Below are 18,779 nucleotides of genomic sequence, written 5' to 3'. Positions count from 1 at the left end.
GTGGTAAGGTTGAGTGACAGCGACTGGGGTTAACCCTTAGCGCGCCACCACCGGAGAGGCTACCGCTACTCCGAGGCTGCTACGACACACGTGCGGGTGAAAATCTGCAGAAAATGGAGACAATTAAAAGGAACGGTGGTCAGCGTCTGCAGAATAGTCTTCATTCTAAGGAAACCCTCTGGCAGTTTGTACACCTCCGTGAGCCAACAACTCCAAGATAGCAATTCTCGGGATCCCTCCGCAATGAAGCCGCCTAACATGAGGCCTGGTGGTATTTTTAGCTTTTCCCCGGCCTGCCCCTCCCGCCGCCTCTAGCCTGCCGCGAACTGGGTCAGGCCATGTAAATGTGGAGGGTACAAAGCAGAGACACCCGGCTCTCCTCTCGCAGCAGAGAGCTACTTCAGCGTGCGCACTGGAAGCCCTACGAGGCTCTCCAGCGCTGTCAGCCAGCCAAAAAGCCTACGAAGGCGCAGTCGGAGGTGTCAGCAGTCAGCACACACTTTCCATCTTCCAGCCCCTCCCCTACTGAGATCATGGAGCGACATATGAACAAATATCTACAAGCTATCAAATAGTCTTTTTCTTTAGGTAACACTTCTTATTTCAAGGTCAAATATGCTTCACAAGAAGACATTAAGGAACATCACGTTTACACTTGCACATTTCAACATGTCTGAAAAGAAGCAAGAAGAAGCAGAGCTTATTAACCCCACCCATTCACGGCGTATGTGTGCGCAATTAATGACAGATTGTTCATTTCCTGTGTTTTCAATAGAGTAGGGAAAGAAAAGAATAATGTGCTACGATGGATAGATTGCTTATTAAGTAATGAAAATAAATACAGGAGTGATGGCTTTACGACATTCCGTGTTACATTTTGTCATTACAAATGTGCTCTCATAAATTCATTCTAAAAATTTAAATATGAGAATCACTCGAGAACTAGTTACAGCCCGCACGGCGGAAGAATAAACTACATGTGGTGCAAGAATGCGGTATGCACCTCGCACGCGTTGGAAGAATACCGTATTTGCCTCATGTGCAGCTACACTGAGAAAGCTAGTTAATTTTTTGCACTTCATTATGCCTCCCAAGCGTAAAGCCTTAATCAACTCATTCAATACCGCAGTCGTATTTATACCCTTTTTTAAAACCCCAATGCTAACATAAAAGACGTATTTATACGTCTTTTATGTTTTTTTGCACGAGAGACAAAAAGATGGTGATGCAAGTGCACACTAAAAGATGTCACTGTTAAAGGAGATTTAAGCCATAAAAACCGCCACAAGGTGGCAGAAGTGCATTTGGTAAGAGCTCAGCATGCATCTTTTGCATGTATCAAAGAGACTGTGGAGATTGTATTGTACTTTATTTACCCCACAGCAGGGAAATTCACTTGTTACAGCAGCAGCAAGATACACAAGGAGGAGTGTAGTGCAGAAGATTACATGTGTAGGGAAATCTTAACACATGCGCACGCACGTGTGCTTGCACACAGCTTAGTTCCAAATGTGAAAATTGTAAATAGTTCATGTCGTTATATTTGTAAATAAATTGATATTTTGATGTAAAACAACACTTTTTTGTGTTTATGTTGTGGTGCAGTTGTTTAGATATTTGAGCTGTCACAAAAGCAAAACATTTGTGTCAAAGTGAAAGTTATGCTTGAAATATATCTTTTCACAAAAAAGCGGGGTTTTTTTGTTTTGTTTTTTTATCCCCTTTTCTTGTTGGGAAGTGATATCTTCCAGAAACTTACCTATGTTCTACTGCTGATTACAAAAGAACGAAAAAAGGTAGGTATCTTCCTGATGAAAGATTGTGGAGTCTAATCTTTCTTTTGGCATGTTTATACAGCCATAGACAACAATATTCTGTGTGCCCTTAAAAATCAGTCCAAATCGTCTAAAATGGCCGCTACTGAAGGGGTTGAACTTTGAAAAACGGCTGGGATTGAATGAGTTAAGTTTCAGCGTCGTCACTACGTCAGCCCGTACGATGGCATCTTGATTTGTTTATAGCTTGTCGGCGGGGTCTGATGCGTGACATGCAATTCTCCACCAAAACGACGCTGCTTGACTAGCTATTCAGTAGGGGTTCACGAGACGAGGCGATACACAAGATCGGGTCTACAAGAACGAGGCGAGATGAGATTTTAACATTATTTTTAAGAAAAGTACAATGAAAAAATACATCATATATTGCAATCTACTAATTTAATTTCTACTACGTTACCTTACATTGCTCCTCATGAGGCTACACTCTTCCTATGCGCCATGCTTCCACCCCCCCAGACAAAAAGACTGACTGACAAAAGCGCTCACTCCATTCATGCTGTTCTATGGAACAAATGCGCCAAGGTGCTGAAACCAATGCACACAATGACCCTCTTCATGCCTGTTTGGGGGCGAGAGACGAGGAAAGCTGACATGCATGCACATGGCAATATATTGAGGCCAGCACAATCATGAGTTTATTTTCATTAATGTGTAATTCATTTATTTATTTATTATGGTCACAGTCCTAGTACCCACGAGGTCACAAAATCTTGTCATGTTTTAATCTTGCGAGATCTCGTGGTACGAGACCCTGTGACACCCCTACTACTTAGGTTCCGATGTCGTAGTGAACAATGGCGACGGCGAAACCCGAATCCTTGTTTGAGCTGGAGCTAATCGATGCGATCAGTCACTTTTATTGTACATGTTGCTCTGAAACCGATATCATATTGATATAAGACAGCCGGCATAGCCGACATGGGAGCAGTGATGCTGCAGCGTAATTCAGAGGTAAGGCAGGCTCATTGGTGGCAGTGCGCCAAAAGAAAAGAAAAGCAATCAAAAGTGAAAATGAACGTCATAAAGACCTCATCACATGATCATTAGGATCATCATGAGGATGTGCTCATATGAAAGTGACGGTAATAATAAGCAGTAGAGTGGTCTCATTATTGAGATGGAAAGGTTGGTAATGCTTTGGCTGGAAGACCAGAATCCACGCTACATCCCAGTGAGCCTTATGTTGCTTCAGGTGAAGGCTAAAAGATGGTTTGAAACCTTGAAAAGTAAAAAGTGTAAGTGTTTATGGCCATTCAAGGATGGTTCATGTGGTTTAAGACTTGTACTCATTTGCATAACCTTAACGTACAAAGTGAGGCTACTATCAAGTTTCCAGGTGCATTGGCTGACGCCCTTTCCACACGGGGATTTTTTTTGGCAGGTTGAAAAAAAGTCGCTTCCACACTGTGCCAGATTAGTAAATAGGGTAACACTTTACAATAAGGTATACAAAGTTAATCAGGGACGAACGTACCTAACCACTACTCATTAGTTCTTCATTAGTTCCTCAGTAACTACTCTCAACTGACGTGCCTTTGGTCCTCAGTAACTACTCGACACATTAGTTCTTCATGAGGTTCTCAGTAACTACTCTAAACTGATGTCTTAGTTCATCAGTAACTACTCTACATATTAGTTATTCATTAATTCCTCAGTAACTACTCTAAACTGATGTCTTAGTTCATCAGTAACTACTCTACATATTAGTTCTTCATTAATTCCTCAGTAACTACTCTAAACTGATGTCTTAGTTCATCAGTAACTACTCTACATATTAGTTCTTCATTAATTCCTCAGTAACTACTCAACACATTAGTCTTCATTAGGTTCTCAGTAACTACTCGACACATTAGTTCTTCATTAGTTCCTCAGTAACTAGTCTAAATTTGTGTGCCTTAGTCATTAGTTCCTAATTGCTGTATTTTTGTATACCTTATTGTAAAGTGTGACCGGAAATAGTTGCATCCAGACGGGAACGGATAAGAGTGAAAACGATGTAATCCACAAGGCACACCTACATGTGGCGCTGTGAACAGATACCCGAAAAGAATCACCTGACACACCAAACCATAGAAGAAGAAAGAACGGACGCGCATAAGTCTGCTGTCTTCAGCTTTGCTAGGCTCCTGGAATTACATGCGCCATTTTGGGAGTATAAGGCATGGAAATACTGGGAGAATGTCGACTGCAGTGAGTCATGACACTCAAAATATTCAGACATGTTGGCTTGTCGTCAAAGCTCACTTCTGGTCACGTGACAACAACAGGGGCGTGACGTCATTGTTTTTTTTAAATTGTAGTGCCGGCGTTTTCAGATTTTCTGATTTTCCCACACTTTAAAAAAAAATACCATCACCCAGAATGCCGTCCCCGTGTGGATGAGAGGCTGAAAGGCTTAAATACTTTGCCGTTTTGAGCCAAAAACGTTTCCGTGTGTATAGCCCTTGAGATTCTACAAGGAATAAAGGTAAGGAATTGTCCTGTTTCATTCTTTATTTAGTGGTTTTATTTTATGTCCTGCATGTGTTCTCTGTGAGTGACTTAAGTGTCAATTTAGGTATGAGTTTGGACTTACACTAAAATGCAGTAAATTATTGAAGATACCATGGTTCTCAGCACTTTTCTTCCATATACTTTATAAAGACCACATGCTTTTTTCTTAAAGAAAAACTGAACTTTAAAAAAAATGTGCCCATCAACCACATTCCTTATGTGAGACATGAACACACAACATCATTGATAGCACAAGGCAGCTAACAATGAATGTACGGGGATTCACCTATTCCGCCTATAAAGCCCTCTAAAAAAACGCCACTAACATGACGTGCATATGAACCAAGCTACAGCAACATTGTTATTGTAGGCGCCAACACCGAAGAACTACCTTTCTGGTGTAGTGACACAGCGTCTCACTCACAGCGTCTCAGGCCACTGCCAAGAGGTCAATCAGAAGGCTAAGCAAATAATCCCAATAATAATCGTATTCATCAGAAGGACTAGACCACCCTTTCTCAGCAGTGGAAGACGCCAGGTTCCGACGACTGCTCTCTCACTTGGAGCCTGGCTGCCTGCCTGCTAATATTTCACCGACGTAGCACTGCCATAGGTCCACCAGACACATGTACGCTTACATCAAAAGTCTCCTTAAAAAAGGCATCTCACCCTCAGTAAGTTTCAGTGAGTGATATGTCTTCTCTTGAAAAAGTAAGTAAAATGTCTGTCTAAATGGAGGTGATTTAGGGTTCCTTCTTTAAAGAGCCTGAGAGCCAGTAGCAGGGGTGTTGTTGGGAATTCTGGGTCCCATGAAAAAAAAAAAAAGATGTTATCCTAAATTCCTCCCCATGCGGCACCCTTGGCCAATACCACTCATCATAAGTACATTCCAAAATGTACAGTTAATCCATGTGATCAGTATCGGTATTGGCCGATCTCACTCATGAATGATCGGTATCGGAATGGGCAGCATAAAACCCTGATCAGAGCATCCCCAATATAAATAAATGTGAGCTTCCTTCTATTCTTGCACTTTTAACTGAATAAGAAAGTGCCACATCTTACAAAAGCTCTATTTAAAAGATCAGGGTAAGGTGCTAATGTGTTTCCAAAGAGGCTGCAAGGCATGTACGTGTACTCATTAAGTGTGAGCATGTTACACTGCTGACAATGTTATGCAGCAGCTCCAGACATTGGTGAGCATCTTTCATCAGCACGGCCTTTGAAGCAGAGACCTGCTCTGTGTTCTTTATGCCACGCCGTTCTAGGCCCCCGCCCCAGGCCAGTCCGCCATTCCATTCGCTGTCTGACCCCGTCGTCCCGGGCCACTGTACAACGGGGACGCTGTGTAACAGCGGGGGGTGCCTACATTGTGACACGACGGACCAACACGTGAGAGGCAGTGCAAGGGAATGACGACAGGAAGTGGAAAGATGGCCAAAGCGTCAGTATGAGTCAATGACACGCAGTAGTGCGTAATCCAAGTGTCCTTAAAGTGAATGTTCTTGTGACAGTGATGTCCCGGCTCTCATGTCAGCCTATAAAGCTAACAGCCACTTTCTTTTATGAACGCTGATTTGATCATTCCAGATACTCCATATTGGCTTTCTTACCAATATTCCATACACCGATATTGTCCAGCATTGCATTACCAATATCGATACCGATATCACCAACGGTAAACAACATTGAAAAGCATCTGAGAAATACTTGCCATTAGTCTTAGGCTGTGGCATATGTTTTAAAAGTCAAAAAAGTATCCATTTACATTTTTTTGATCATCAAAAAGTCCAGGGATGAAATTCAAGGGTCCTAACTTTCATGTATGCCTCGCACTCTTAGTGCAGCAGCACGCTGTATCGGTTTCCACGCCACACGACAAATACTCAGTCATTCCGGGCCAAAATATACATATTTCACACCATCAGATTTGAATGAAATTTCATCTGCAGATATTTAAGGGAATTTACATCCTACATACCTTTTATCTTGTCCTGAAGCTCTCTGATCCATGAGTTTGAAAGACTTAGTTGGACTTAACATCGAAGCCGCCGTATGAGTGGATATGGTTCAACACTCAAATCCGATACAAAATAGCAGAAGAAGTAATCTCAAATGAAAATACACCCGACATCCTACGAAAAAGTAGCATTTTCACGGACGTCTCCACAGACTGTCCTCATCCGGAAAGCACACAGTGTCAGATTTTACCGTCGCTTACTTCCGGGAATTGTAACATTCCTACTATTCAGGATAAGCGACATAGAAATGGACGGACAGAATAGAAGGAACGAGCCACCCACGGTTGTTTACACGCTTGAGAGGCAGTTTGATGAGGTCATCATTTGTCCGCCGGAAAATAAAGAAGAAATACCCATAGACCTACGTACAGCATTATGCTTATTACCGGTTTTCATTATAAGGAAAAATGCCTATACCGATATTACATTTCATGCCAAAGTCGGTGGGCCGATATTATCGAACATTCCTAGTGTTTACCAATAAAATTAGTCATTAATAAAGAAGGGGAGGCAAAGTGATTTGTTGACTTACTTTTTCAAGAGAACATAAATCACTTGTGAAACTTGCAGAGGATGAGACACGGCTTTGGATGTGAGAGTATGTTGGTGGAGCTCTAGCAGGACTTCCAGGTAAGTGAGAGAGCACTCGGCGAAACCGGTGTCTTCCACCGCTGAGAAAAGCTGGTCATCTCGTCTGATGAATTCAATTATCTTTCGAGTTATTTGCTCAGCCTTTTGACTGTCACACACATACGGGTGAGAGCTGCCCACATGGGTGCGTTAGCTGCCGTTAGTACCCCCGTAAGATAGTTTTCGTGGCGTGTTTTGGCAGACATGATTATACTAGCCACATGTGATCGGCGTTCAAAGGCATTTATCTTCATATGCCGATCACGTGCATCCCTAGCAAAAACAAGTGACTTGTAATTTTCTCCCCATTTCCTTAATAAAAATGTTTTAACAAGTAAGGAATACATAATATGCAGTTCTAAAAATGCAGTCAACTGTGGCTAATCCTACAACTCAAATTACAACACTATATATACTATATACAGTATAATACGACCAATATTTTTTGTTAAAAAAAAAAAAAAAAACTCAAAATGCAAAAAGTGTCTCGAGAAGGTCACAACATAAATTACAATAAAAACCTTGTAATGTTAGTTTGTCAAGTGCAACGTTATACCAAAATGTTGGAAAAATTTTTCAACAAACACCGAATCATACAAAAACTATATTACATTTCTATGGCAATATTAGTGGCCAATATTATCAAATATCCCCAGTAATGACCAATAAAATTTGTAATTAATTAATAAAAAGGGTGAGGCAACATGATTTTTTTATGGGGCCAAGAATTCCTGGCTGCACCCCTGCTACTGGCTACATGATATGAAAAAGCAACAATAAAATAACCTTAATTTGACACGGAGGGGTGATTATTTTGATGATTTTTGAGGATTTCTATGATATGCCGCGATGTAGCTGGGTAGTAACGGGGGTAGTAACGTTTTGGCTGATGTAACTCCTACCTCGTAATGTGTGACCAAAGTGTACCATAAACACTAAGAGCCTGCATGTGTCTTTCAATGTCGGTGTACACAGCACACGTCACTGGAGGTTAGTGACATGTAAGCTCTCATCAGTACCTCGTGAACAAGATATGTTACAGCAAAAAGGTGCTTATTGACAACACAAAATGTTATTTTTGGAGCCTGGAGCCGCTTGTAAGTGTCTCCAGAGCACACGAGGCAGCTGTAAGTGGGACTGCACCACCATGGAAGCGTTCAGCGTGAAGCTTTCAACTGACTGAATGCCCTCCTTTGCCGTCAAGAGGACAGAGTATTTTATGCAAAGGGGAAATTAGCAGAAGTGTGCTGCTGCTGTTGCTGATGCCCTGTACAAAATGTAACAAGTCTGGATTACAAATGTAAGCAGGGGAACGCGATCCAAATGTGCCGCGCAGCCAAGGAGTGTCAAATGATACACCACCGTGCCATAGAACCACTTTCCAAAACAAGTGTAACAACTACTGACTCATATCCTTTGTTTTGTTGGACAGGCAGCAGCGTCCGTGTTGTCAATAGTCTGCAGCGAGGAAGATGAGAGGCATCAATCTTTTTTTTTTTTTCATCAATCTTGAGTGACTGCAACAGCCCCAGTCCAAAGGCCTCAGGCACAGCAACACAATGTGTTACTGTTGGTTTACATAAATCATTAAACGCGCTCTACTATGTGGCTCTTTAGGCTGAAAGAGACAGCAAGCAAAGGAGCCTTAGGGACACAATGAAGACAATAACAATCCTTTATGGAACATACTTATGATGCTGCCGATGCAGCCTTGAAACAAAACTAACTTGCAACATCCTCAGTAGTTAGCTTGTGACATTATCAATTGATCATCATAAAATTGTGTATTTTCTCATTTATTATCAAAGCTTAATTCCCCTCATACTGGACAACTTTATACATTTTCTCATATCACACATTTTTACTTTAGAGTTTTTAACGTATCCCTTGTAATGATACAAGCCTATCTTGGCAAAATGACTACTACATTCTTGTAATACAGTCATACACATTTTCTCCATGCAGAATTACGTCTTTTTTCTTTATTTCATCTTAAATTACTTCCATTTTAACAAAATTACAACAGTATCCCTGTAAAGCCACAACCTGATTCTCGTAATACGGCAATTCTGTTCTAACGCTACACTGATCATTCACCTTTATGGACACAATGGTTGATTAGGGAAGTGCTTAGCTGTCATCATCCCATTACATCACGCCTCAAGATAACTAAACCATGTTACAGTGGCACGCCTTGCATCACTGAATGCAGGCCAATTAGCCTCATCATGTTTATTTATCATGTAATTATAAATAAACATTGCAATTGCAAATGGCTGCACAGGACCATATGGTGTCCCTGCAGCGGCAGCGCTGCATCGTTTAATTGGATGAGCAGTGATCCCTTCATCTCGACACCAAAAAGGGGCTCCGCGGTGGCTGCAGAACCGCACAGACAAAGCTTGCAGGTAACGTGAAGGAATGCAAAAAGCGTTCCAGGATCCATCAAGGTCATGGGAAAAAGGCTAACATGCCTAATGAGGCTGCAGTAGATGGGGATATTTTGGACATCTGGAGCCGTCGTTCAACATCAAGGATGGGGGTTGCAAGAGTCACACTCAGGTCGACACTTCAGGTGGTCGGGTAACTTGGCCTGACAGCTTGGCCCTAACACGGTGCTCCGTGGAGGAGATCACAAGTTACAGATCAAGACTTATTAGTTCAGGTAATCAATATGAAATAATAACGCCTCCGGCAGAATGGAACCTATGTGTAATTTATACATAATACTTTGTCTCATTTATCGCCAAAAACTAGCCAAAATCCTCAATGAAATCTTCCTGACAAGAGAACAGTTTTAAAAGCCCACAGCGACCCACGCTAGCTCACACTACTAGCCTAGTAGCTCGCAGGCGTTAGCATATGCTGATTGTAAAGAACACACAAGCGCTGCAACACACAGATTGACAGCTGGGAGATACTTAACCAGGGAGGGCGAAGGAGGGAAAGCAAACGAGGAAGGTGCATCGGAGATTTTGCAGCATCCCGGCTGATAAGACAACTGGGCTGGAAGACGAGACGCCCAATGTCAGTGTCTGTACCCCGGATAGGGGGTTAGCCGTACTAGCCTGACTTGCGGCTAACCAGCCGCAGCTTGATCACCGCGTCTCGTTTGAACATTGCCTGCAAAATGGGAGACTCGTCCGCAGAAGCTTCCTCTCCGAGACGGCGATCGGGGGCAAACTGAGACAGCCGTTGTCCTGAGGCAATTTTAAAGTGGTAATAGAGGGTAGGACAAGAGAAAATACTTACTCCTTTCTCTGTAGAGCGCCCTGACTGCCACTCAACCTCTCTCACTCCCCCTCAGTCTCACAGACTCCTAGGCTCGGTCCTCTGGACTGAGGTGCAAGCCCCGCCCACTGTGACGTCCCAACCACGATCAGAGCGTACAGAGTGTAGCGAGCTGTCAAGATAGTTCCCCTCCTTGAAGAATGCTCGAAAACACATTTATCTCGCGCATTAAAAGTGGCCTATAGACAAAGCACGAGCATTGTGCTACTAAGTTAACGCTCACATATGGTTATTTGTGTCAAAGAATCCCCCGAGCACTCCGTCTATTACAAATGCCACGTTTGAGGAGAATGCGACGAATGTAGTGAATTGTCGGCATCTAATGACGACGAACTTACTTGCGTGTATGACTTGCTCACGTTTGTGTCAGATGACTTAAAGCAAAAGCGGAAGTGCTCGGAGCCACTCATCTCGCTCCTCCATGTTTCTTTTTTCCACAACTCCACCAGGGACCTGTGGTGCGCGTCAAGGAGAGGAGGGGCTAAGCGGCTGGTGTGGATTCCCATTGGCTCAGCCTGCATATCAGTCGCCTATGGAAACGGTTACGTCTAACCACCCCCCACCCCCGCCCGTTCTCGTACTCCCACATCGCCGTATAATAACGGGATTATTCCAAGCGTTCGCAGCACCGTATGATGTAGCATGCGAAAATCAGTCACCATCACCTCCATGGTTTTTCACAGTCTGCACTGACTCCACCTAAGCTACTCACTCGGCACGTCCCCCTTGCCCCTAATCAAACCTGACGTCATTCTTTCCATGACGTAGCGTTTTTTCTTCTTCGCCTTCAATGCCTGTAGTCTTTGTGACTCAGGAGTCTCCACATTTATTCATGCAGTGCTGCTAGTTGCAAGTGAAATACAAGTGAAATAAATACAAGTGCTTTTGCAACAATGCAAACAGAGAGCACTGCCTTTTTTAATATTTGACACACTGGCACATTGTTGCAATGTCTCAGGTCGAGAGCAAATGAAGGCATGTTTTACATGATGATCACCGGGTTAAAAGCCGTCATTAGTGGTGGTAGATGATAAACAGCGAGGCCTGCTGGGGTCAAACCTCGGTGTGTATTATACTTGCTGCCTCGACATAATGGGACTTATCATTAACGCCTCAGTGTGCACGAGTGCCTCCACCGCACAGCAGTTCTATAAACAAGTAGGTGGGGCTAGTTCAATGAGCTAATGCAAAGTTTGAAAATTTTGCACACATTTTTGGGAACATCTGAGTCAGGGAGAGACAAAGAAAAGAAAAGAGGAAGCTCAGGATGAATAGGACGATGACTTTAAGTTTGCTTGTGCAATCACTGTCAGTTAGATTTGTCAGCAAGAATCAAAAAAAAAAAAAAGCAGGCATAAACAATGACAAAAGTAAACATTCTTAGGTAACGTATGGTAAGCGCAATGGCGGGCCGTGCATTTGGTATGCTACCACTATCACGTCACAATTATACAAACCATCAATAATATACATAAACGTAATATGACAAGGCAAGTAACATTTCTGTCAGTAACTTGGAGCATTACGTAACTTCCACCATCGCTGGTGGAAGCTGCCTGGTGCTCAGCCAATTCTAACAAGTCATCTGGAGCGGTTCAGAATCAACATTTATCAAATAACATGACCAAAACATGTCAACAGAATGCATCATACTCACCAGAGATGCTGATTATTTATAGACAATCCATCCCCCTTTCCACATCGCCACAGACTGTTCTCTGATCACCCAATCAAAGGACGGAAAAATGCTGATGTTACTGTGAGGTGAATCTGAAGTCTGATTGGGTAGAGACATTAGCCCAATTGCTAATTGATTTTAAGTGACATGGGCCAGCACTACTGATTCTGAAGGCCCTGGGCAGACTAGATTGGCATGGGAACAGATGGAAGCTGAAATCTTATTGGACAAAAAAATCTAACATATGTGTACTTGTACTGGAAGCAATGTCACCAAGACACATGCTACGAAATGAAGATAATAGACTGTAGTGAATAAATGTATACAATTTCATGGCACAAATATTAGAATTGAAGTTGTAAATGTAGGTTCAGTGCTTCTGAAAGTGTTTAGGCCAGCAGAAAACGCCCTGCTGGCCCTGGCGGCCCACCACTAGGTAAACATGTGGTGCAAAATGCATAACTGTCAGGGGTGTCACAATACAAAATATAGAACTGGACAAACAGACCTTTTTATTTAACTGAGTGACAAAACAATGCAGGGTGCATTTTCTAACCTTGCATGCATAACCCAAGCATGATGCCTTTAACTGTTCAACTTCCTTCCACAAATTGAAACAAAACCAAAAAAGTATACAAGTTAAAACAAGGACGGCAGTTGTAGCTGCTACTGCTAATCATTTATGCTGATGTGTAGTCATATAAAGACATGTGTAAAATAGATTGCAGTAGATTAGCTTTATGTTCACGCTAAAAGAGCTACAGTTCCCATGATGCTGAGGTTCGAACAAGACTCTACTATCACATGTTTTGTTAGACGTCATACGCAGCGATCGTGTTTAGAACTGACAAATCTTCAGTAAGTTTGATCAAATGCAGAATTACTACAGCTTCTGCTATATTAACACCGCGGCAGCTGTTGAGCTCCGACCAAATAAGTGGTCACGCGTCAAAAGTAGGGTTGGGCATTGTTTGAATTTAAACCAATCCGGATCCGATTTTGATTCTTTGTTTCGATTCCGGTTCCCAGTCATTCTCGAGTCCGATGCTTTTAAGAGTCAGGGTCATAAAAGTTTGAACGGTTTAAATGAGGGCGCTACCAAGAGTTCTTTTTAATGATATCAACTTTACTATGAATTTGTCAGAGGGCTATTTCCAAGCAGCATATAAATATCAAAGCATTCAACTTGAATATAAAGGTTATGAAGTTTCTTTTAATAGGAGTACATTTTCACAAAAGATGTTTACTTTTGAAAAGTAGCATACTTGGTTGACTGCGTCAATGTTGGTGTGAGCTATTTTTAATGGCACCCTTATTTGTTAACACAAGTAAACAGGATGTAGCCCAAAGCACTCTTATTTTGAAGGCCAGAAGTGTGTTGTGTGGGTTGAGAAGGTCCCTTAACTGTTGCTAATAGAGACGGGCTGTGCACATGAATAAATTTGCCTAGCCGCAGCCATAGGTCCCGTCCTTTATTTACTGTACACCAAACTTCCACAACATCAGCGGGCATCCTGAAACCCTGGGCAACATTGGCATGAGACAGAGGAAGCCCGATGTGGCGCATGAAAGAAGAAAGCACTCTTGTGATCCTTTGCATGATATCGTTGCGTTGCAAATGTTGCACTGAGACGACATCTTTTTTTTTTTTTAAGAAGTTCAGCCAAACTTTTTAGCCGCTTCTTCTTAGTTGGTGCTCACCGGCTTCTTCTTCGCTGGTGTTGGCGGCCATTTGTTGCGGTCGACGAAGTGCGCATCAAAACTAAGAATAAAAAAAAAAAAAAAAAATTGAACAATCTGGAGAGAATCACAACGTTAGTCCCGGCTTCCATCGATGCTCGAGACTCGATGCCCGATCCTCATCAGGAGCGAGTGATGCTGGGAATGCCGAGTGCAGGTCGGATTGCAAGGTTTACGGTGTGCTAAAGCACTGCATGTGCGGTTCCAATCCTGCCATGTGCACTGCCACTTCCATATTTTGTGTATTATCATTCACAGTAGCGATGCCATAGCTCAGTCTGATAAGACGTCTGGCTGCCCTGTTCCCGCGAGACAGATCTTCTCTAAACAAGAAATATTGTCAAGTTTTAATTTTGCGAGAAGATCTGATGACACCCCTAATAACTTTTCCTCCACATAACATTCTAGTGTGTACATAGTTAAATGTATGAGGTGCACTTTTTTTTAACAGAACCTTTCACGATACAATCAAATCTGCGCTTCAAATCTATTACACACGCTTAACATCCGCTGCAGGCTTTTTGGCGAGAGGCACAAAAATGTCTGGTTTTGTGAGTTATCGCTCCAAATAAATCGTATCCCATCCCTGACGCCGATGAAAATCTGATTTTGCAAGGAAATCTTTGCATTTTTCACATTGGGGAGCCCAGTCATTTAGCCTACAGCTGTTGTCTTGTTTGTTGACTCGGTTCCCAGGTGGAAACTTGCCATATGCTCTGGAGCATCTCGGGAACTACAGTAAATGTCAAGTGCCATTAGTCCTTCTGCATGCTGATGCGTCTCCTCGTGCCTCGTCACTGGTTGTCATTATTCACACGCCGGCGTCGTGAGTGACAGGGCACGCCCTAAAAAAGCCCCTCCAAAAAGGATGGAAAACAAACCGTGTACTACTTTCACAGAGTTTCAAGAATGGAAAAAAAGTGTTTGGAAAAGTGGTTTTTAGGATGAACCAAATTAGCTGCAGTGGTTGTGTGCATGTGTGTGTGTGTGTGTGAGATCGTCCCAACATAGAACTTTAATTGCTGGGCTATGAGACAAGCCAACTTGACTAATAATTAAAGGTTCAAGAGCAATGAGACACAATGAGAAGATGTCGGCTGCAGCTCTTTTCCTTAAATTCTACCTAACTTGTACAGTTTATAATTACATGTATTTTCTATGTAATTGGTTATTATTAGGCCGCCTGGTGGATTAGTGGTTAGTGTGGTAAAGTGGCTACCGTGGCTACGTCTGGAAGCTGAATCTGTATCTGTATATGCTGATCTGACGGTACACCGAGAGATTTCCCTGGCAAACTGTCAATGACGAGTTGAACAAAGGCTACATATCTTATGTGTGTGTGTGTGTGTGTGTGTGTGTGTTTTCCAACTTCATAATCATCCAGATGCACCGTGTCTCCCCCGCTGGGGTCTGGGACACACTGCTGGGTCTGAAGAGGCTTGTTCTGACTCCATATTATCTTCAGATGCCCATCAATCCAGCTCGAAGGACCACTCTATAACAGTTAGCATGTTTTCTTCACATTCAGGAGCTCGAGGGTTGGAATCCAAAAACATACACGTTAGCCTAATTAGAGACCGGGAATTGTCCATAGGTATGAATGTGAGTGAGTGTGGATGTTTGATTGTGCCCAGGGTGTACCCCGCCTCTCACGGCATGTTCAAGTCAGCTGGGATAGGCTCCAGCTCACCTGAGACCCTAATGAGGACAAGTGCTATAGAAAATGGATGGAAGTTTGACTGTAGCTCTGTCTGAATGGACTTAGGGGCTTGCTGAAGGCATGCCAGTTCCATTTATAATCACTGTCAGCGTCCCAAAAGCTTTGCTATTATAGTAGAAGCACAGTAACACAGACATGATCTTTCTTATAAGAAGGATTTTAAGTCTCGTAGAGGACTTTGTCATATTGACACATACATTCTCTTACGGTAAGAATGATGTGATCATTCGTCTTATCACACATTTAAAGAGCTATCTACACATGGAACAATGTCCAATTCAAACACCCCGAGAGGATGGAAAAAGTCCACCAGCAAATTTCCTCAAGACACATCTTTAAAAATGTGACTGGAAAGTGCAGTGTTGCACTGGTGCAGCCTTGTTGTTCCTCTTTAGGTCAAAGGGAGTGGAAAAAGAATGATACTTTTCTTCTTACTCAAGCGCCGCATGAACATTGCTTCCTTTAGGTCATCTGATCTTTCTACGCAACTCTGTTGCTCGTCGCATTTTCCACTTGCTCAGCACTTTGGTGTAGCGGGTGGATGTTCAGGGTTGGGGGGGTCGCTCTAGGCTTCCTCCTTTTTGAAGGCGAAAAAGTAGTGTGGCATACTTTTGAGAGAGACTTATGATGTGTGAGGAGTTTCCAAAAGGGCGGGTGAATAACACCTCAGTTTAGAAACCTGCTGGGTCTTTTTATTTATCACATTTGGGCGAGCGGCGGCTCTATCAGTCACCGCTGTGCTCTCTTGCAAATTGCAACAACAAACCTCTCTTGGCCAGCGTGTCATTAGTCTGCCGAAATGACTGTAATCACTTTTTGTCCCAAGTACGTCTCCAATTAAACGATTAGTGAGGCAAAAACAGCTGGCAGATACCAACGAATGAACGAATGAATAATACAGGTGTGTGAAGGTCTGAAGGGAGACCTTGTGAGTCTGTCGCACAAAGCCTCGCTTGTGTGCATGAGGTGGTGGTCGGCGGGAAAGGAAAGCAGAGGAGGTGTTGTTGGTTTTATCGTGAACTGGGAATGTTTGTGTTTCCAACCGCCCCAGGAATTTACTGCAGGCACTTGCGAGGGCAGCCGCACGGCGAGGGCTGCACCGTCCGACGGGACAAAGGCCGGAGTTGTGCGGAGTGCGAGGGAGAAAAAATAAAATGTGACAGACAAGGAGTTATTGTGAAAGACGCGTGGACTAGAAATAGGCATGAAATACAACCAAGTGTGTTGAAAACCTTTTCACCCGTAGGTGGCGCTGTGACCCATTTCAGTCTGGTGCGAAAGTTAAGCGATTTCAGGAATTCAGTTCAGGCTAAGTCAGAGATTTCCAAGTTGTGGGTCACGACCCGAAAATGGGCTGTGGAGCCGTTTTCAATGGGGGGTCATGTTTGTGGGTGACTGCATGAAGCTTGAGCAGGAGGGGACGGACATCGAGTGGGGACTCCGACACACAGCTGCAGATATCTGCTAGAGAAGAGCGTGCCATAACGAGAGGGCGGCGTCCCATCGCTGCAGCTCACTTCGTGATGCAAACAGTCCCTGTGTATAGATGTAGGATATCTGAGAAGTTTGAGTGGAAATAATTCTGCAATTTGGGTCGCCGCTCAGTGGCGAGCACGCCTCTCTGCTGTGGCAGACGGAAGCACAGTGGAGCGTCCCCACACGGCCACACACAGTCTGACGCTCTTTTCTGACGTCATTCTGACCTGAACACATCAACAGCAGCGCAATCCCAACACCACATACTGGATGTATCTCCAACTCACACGCGGCTCTCGTCCGTTCAACCTGGGAACGACACCTCCTCATTCTCATTACAAGAGCGCGAGATGCATTCGGGGACACTCCGAACATCACAAAAACGGCTTTATAATGCACGCGTGTGTATGTGTGTGTGTAAATAAACGGGAAGACAAAAACATGAAGTGGATATTCTTATCACTCACTCCGTAACTCTTAATTCGGATGTACAATTTGCTACATTTAAGTACGCTGGAAAATACACTGAAAACAAGTACATTACCTTTTATAACGTGGTATCGTCCATTGACATTATACAAATAGATATAACCCTGTCCTGTCAGTTGTCTTTCTGTCCATTAAATACCGTACAAATGGGCATATTTCAGACATAGTTGCTTATGGTGATTAATCATGAACGGTGATTAATCGCACTATTTGACAGCCCTAATTTTGATATGAAGTTTTATAATGAATGACAATTCATTTGTTTGTTGGAATTTAAACCCCCCCAAAAAGCAGACACTAAGGGTACTGTAGCATAAAACCACCAATGTGAGTATCTTTTTCTGTCAGGTCTGGTTTTGGTGGTAATAACCTAAATTTGAGATTTTCCCCAGCGTCATGTTAGCAGCAGCACCGGGCCAAGTTTCCACTCACAGATAATAAGTCACCTCACGTGCAAACTTGGCTTGTGAGGACGGTGACCCTCCCAGCCGGCCCAAAAAGTGCATGTGCGAGTGTGCGCCGGTACCATAGAAGGGTGTCAGCGTGGTTTGGTTACAGCCGTCGCTGCCCCACCTCGGACATGTTTTCCACGTTCTGTTTTCCGTCAGTTGCCTCCATATTTGCTAGACAGGCGGAGCTGGCTTCATTCCGGCCAGTGAGCATCCAACATGTCACAGAATCTGGGGCACACAAATAGACTTGATTTAGTTACAGCAAAGGCTGAGAAACCACCTGAGATTCTGCATTTAGATGACGACATGAAGAACTGGAGTGAAAGTGGAAAAAATAACAAAACCACAGCAGACCAAAATATCAGGCAGAAGAAACGTGGAAGGTGTTTATAAAAAGCAAGAAGAAAATGAGCCCACAGAGGAACGCTTGCCTGCGGCAAAGGTGACTTTCGGTAAATTGGAGCAAACACACGGCAATTAAAAACTGTTTTTGTAAGGTTTGGGTGTGCAATTAGATAGATGAAATTGAGTTTTGTTCCAGAGAGATGCGGCCTAGCCTGCACCGGGCACAGATGGGGCAAAGTTGGGGGCAGATCCAATGGGAACTCCATGCCCTTTACACCCCATTTCTTCCCTTTCGCATGGGGGCTTTTCCCCTGGGAGGCGAGAAGGGCATGGAGAGGAAGAGAGGCAGGGCATATGCTACTTAGTGGAAAAAACACAGTGTGTGCACGCTCAAGATAACTACATAAACATACACCTTGGCCTCCTTTAGGTAAAACCCTTAGAGTGGCAAGCAATACTTTATTTAAGTCCATTGTGGACATATGAGACTTACATAGGACACTTACAGCCCCATCATGATATTTATGTTCCGTCACCATTACCACAGACTGACACACCCCTAAGCCCAAAAGGGGGGGGGGGGGGGGGGGCAGATGGGGGGGGGGG

At 43.4% G+C, this 18,779-nt stretch overlaps 1 protein-coding gene across 6 annotated transcripts in view; it reads right to left on the bottom strand.

Moving 5' to 3' along the window:
* Positions 1–18,028, bottom strand: part of atp2b1a (ATPase plasma membrane Ca2+ transporting 1a) — a 47,336-nt gene extending 29,308 nt beyond the window's left edge. For 4 of the 6 annotated variants that reach the window (XM_054753594.1, XM_054753597.1, XM_054753598.1 and 1 more), the window contains exon 1: positions 10,235–10,400. The gene's annotated coding sequence lies outside the window, so the exon portion shown is untranslated. Of the gene's footprint in view, positions 1–9,908; positions 10,175–10,234; positions 10,401–17,902 lie in introns of those variants that run through there. The other 2 variants (XM_054753596.1, XM_054753595.1) reach the window with 2 other exon arrangements.
* Between the last annotated feature and the right edge of the window lie 751 nt (positions 18,029–18,779).

The sequence above is a fragment of the Dunckerocampus dactyliophorus genome, chromosome 15 (assembly GCF_027744805.1).
Source record: "Dunckerocampus dactyliophorus isolate RoL2022-P2 chromosome 15, RoL_Ddac_1.1, whole genome shotgun sequence".
Taxonomy (NCBI): domain Eukaryota; kingdom Metazoa; phylum Chordata; class Actinopteri; order Syngnathiformes; family Syngnathidae; genus Dunckerocampus; species Dunckerocampus dactyliophorus.
The sequence above is the reverse complement of the archived record's forward strand: the minus strand, read 5'-3'. Positions and strand labels throughout refer to the sequence as shown.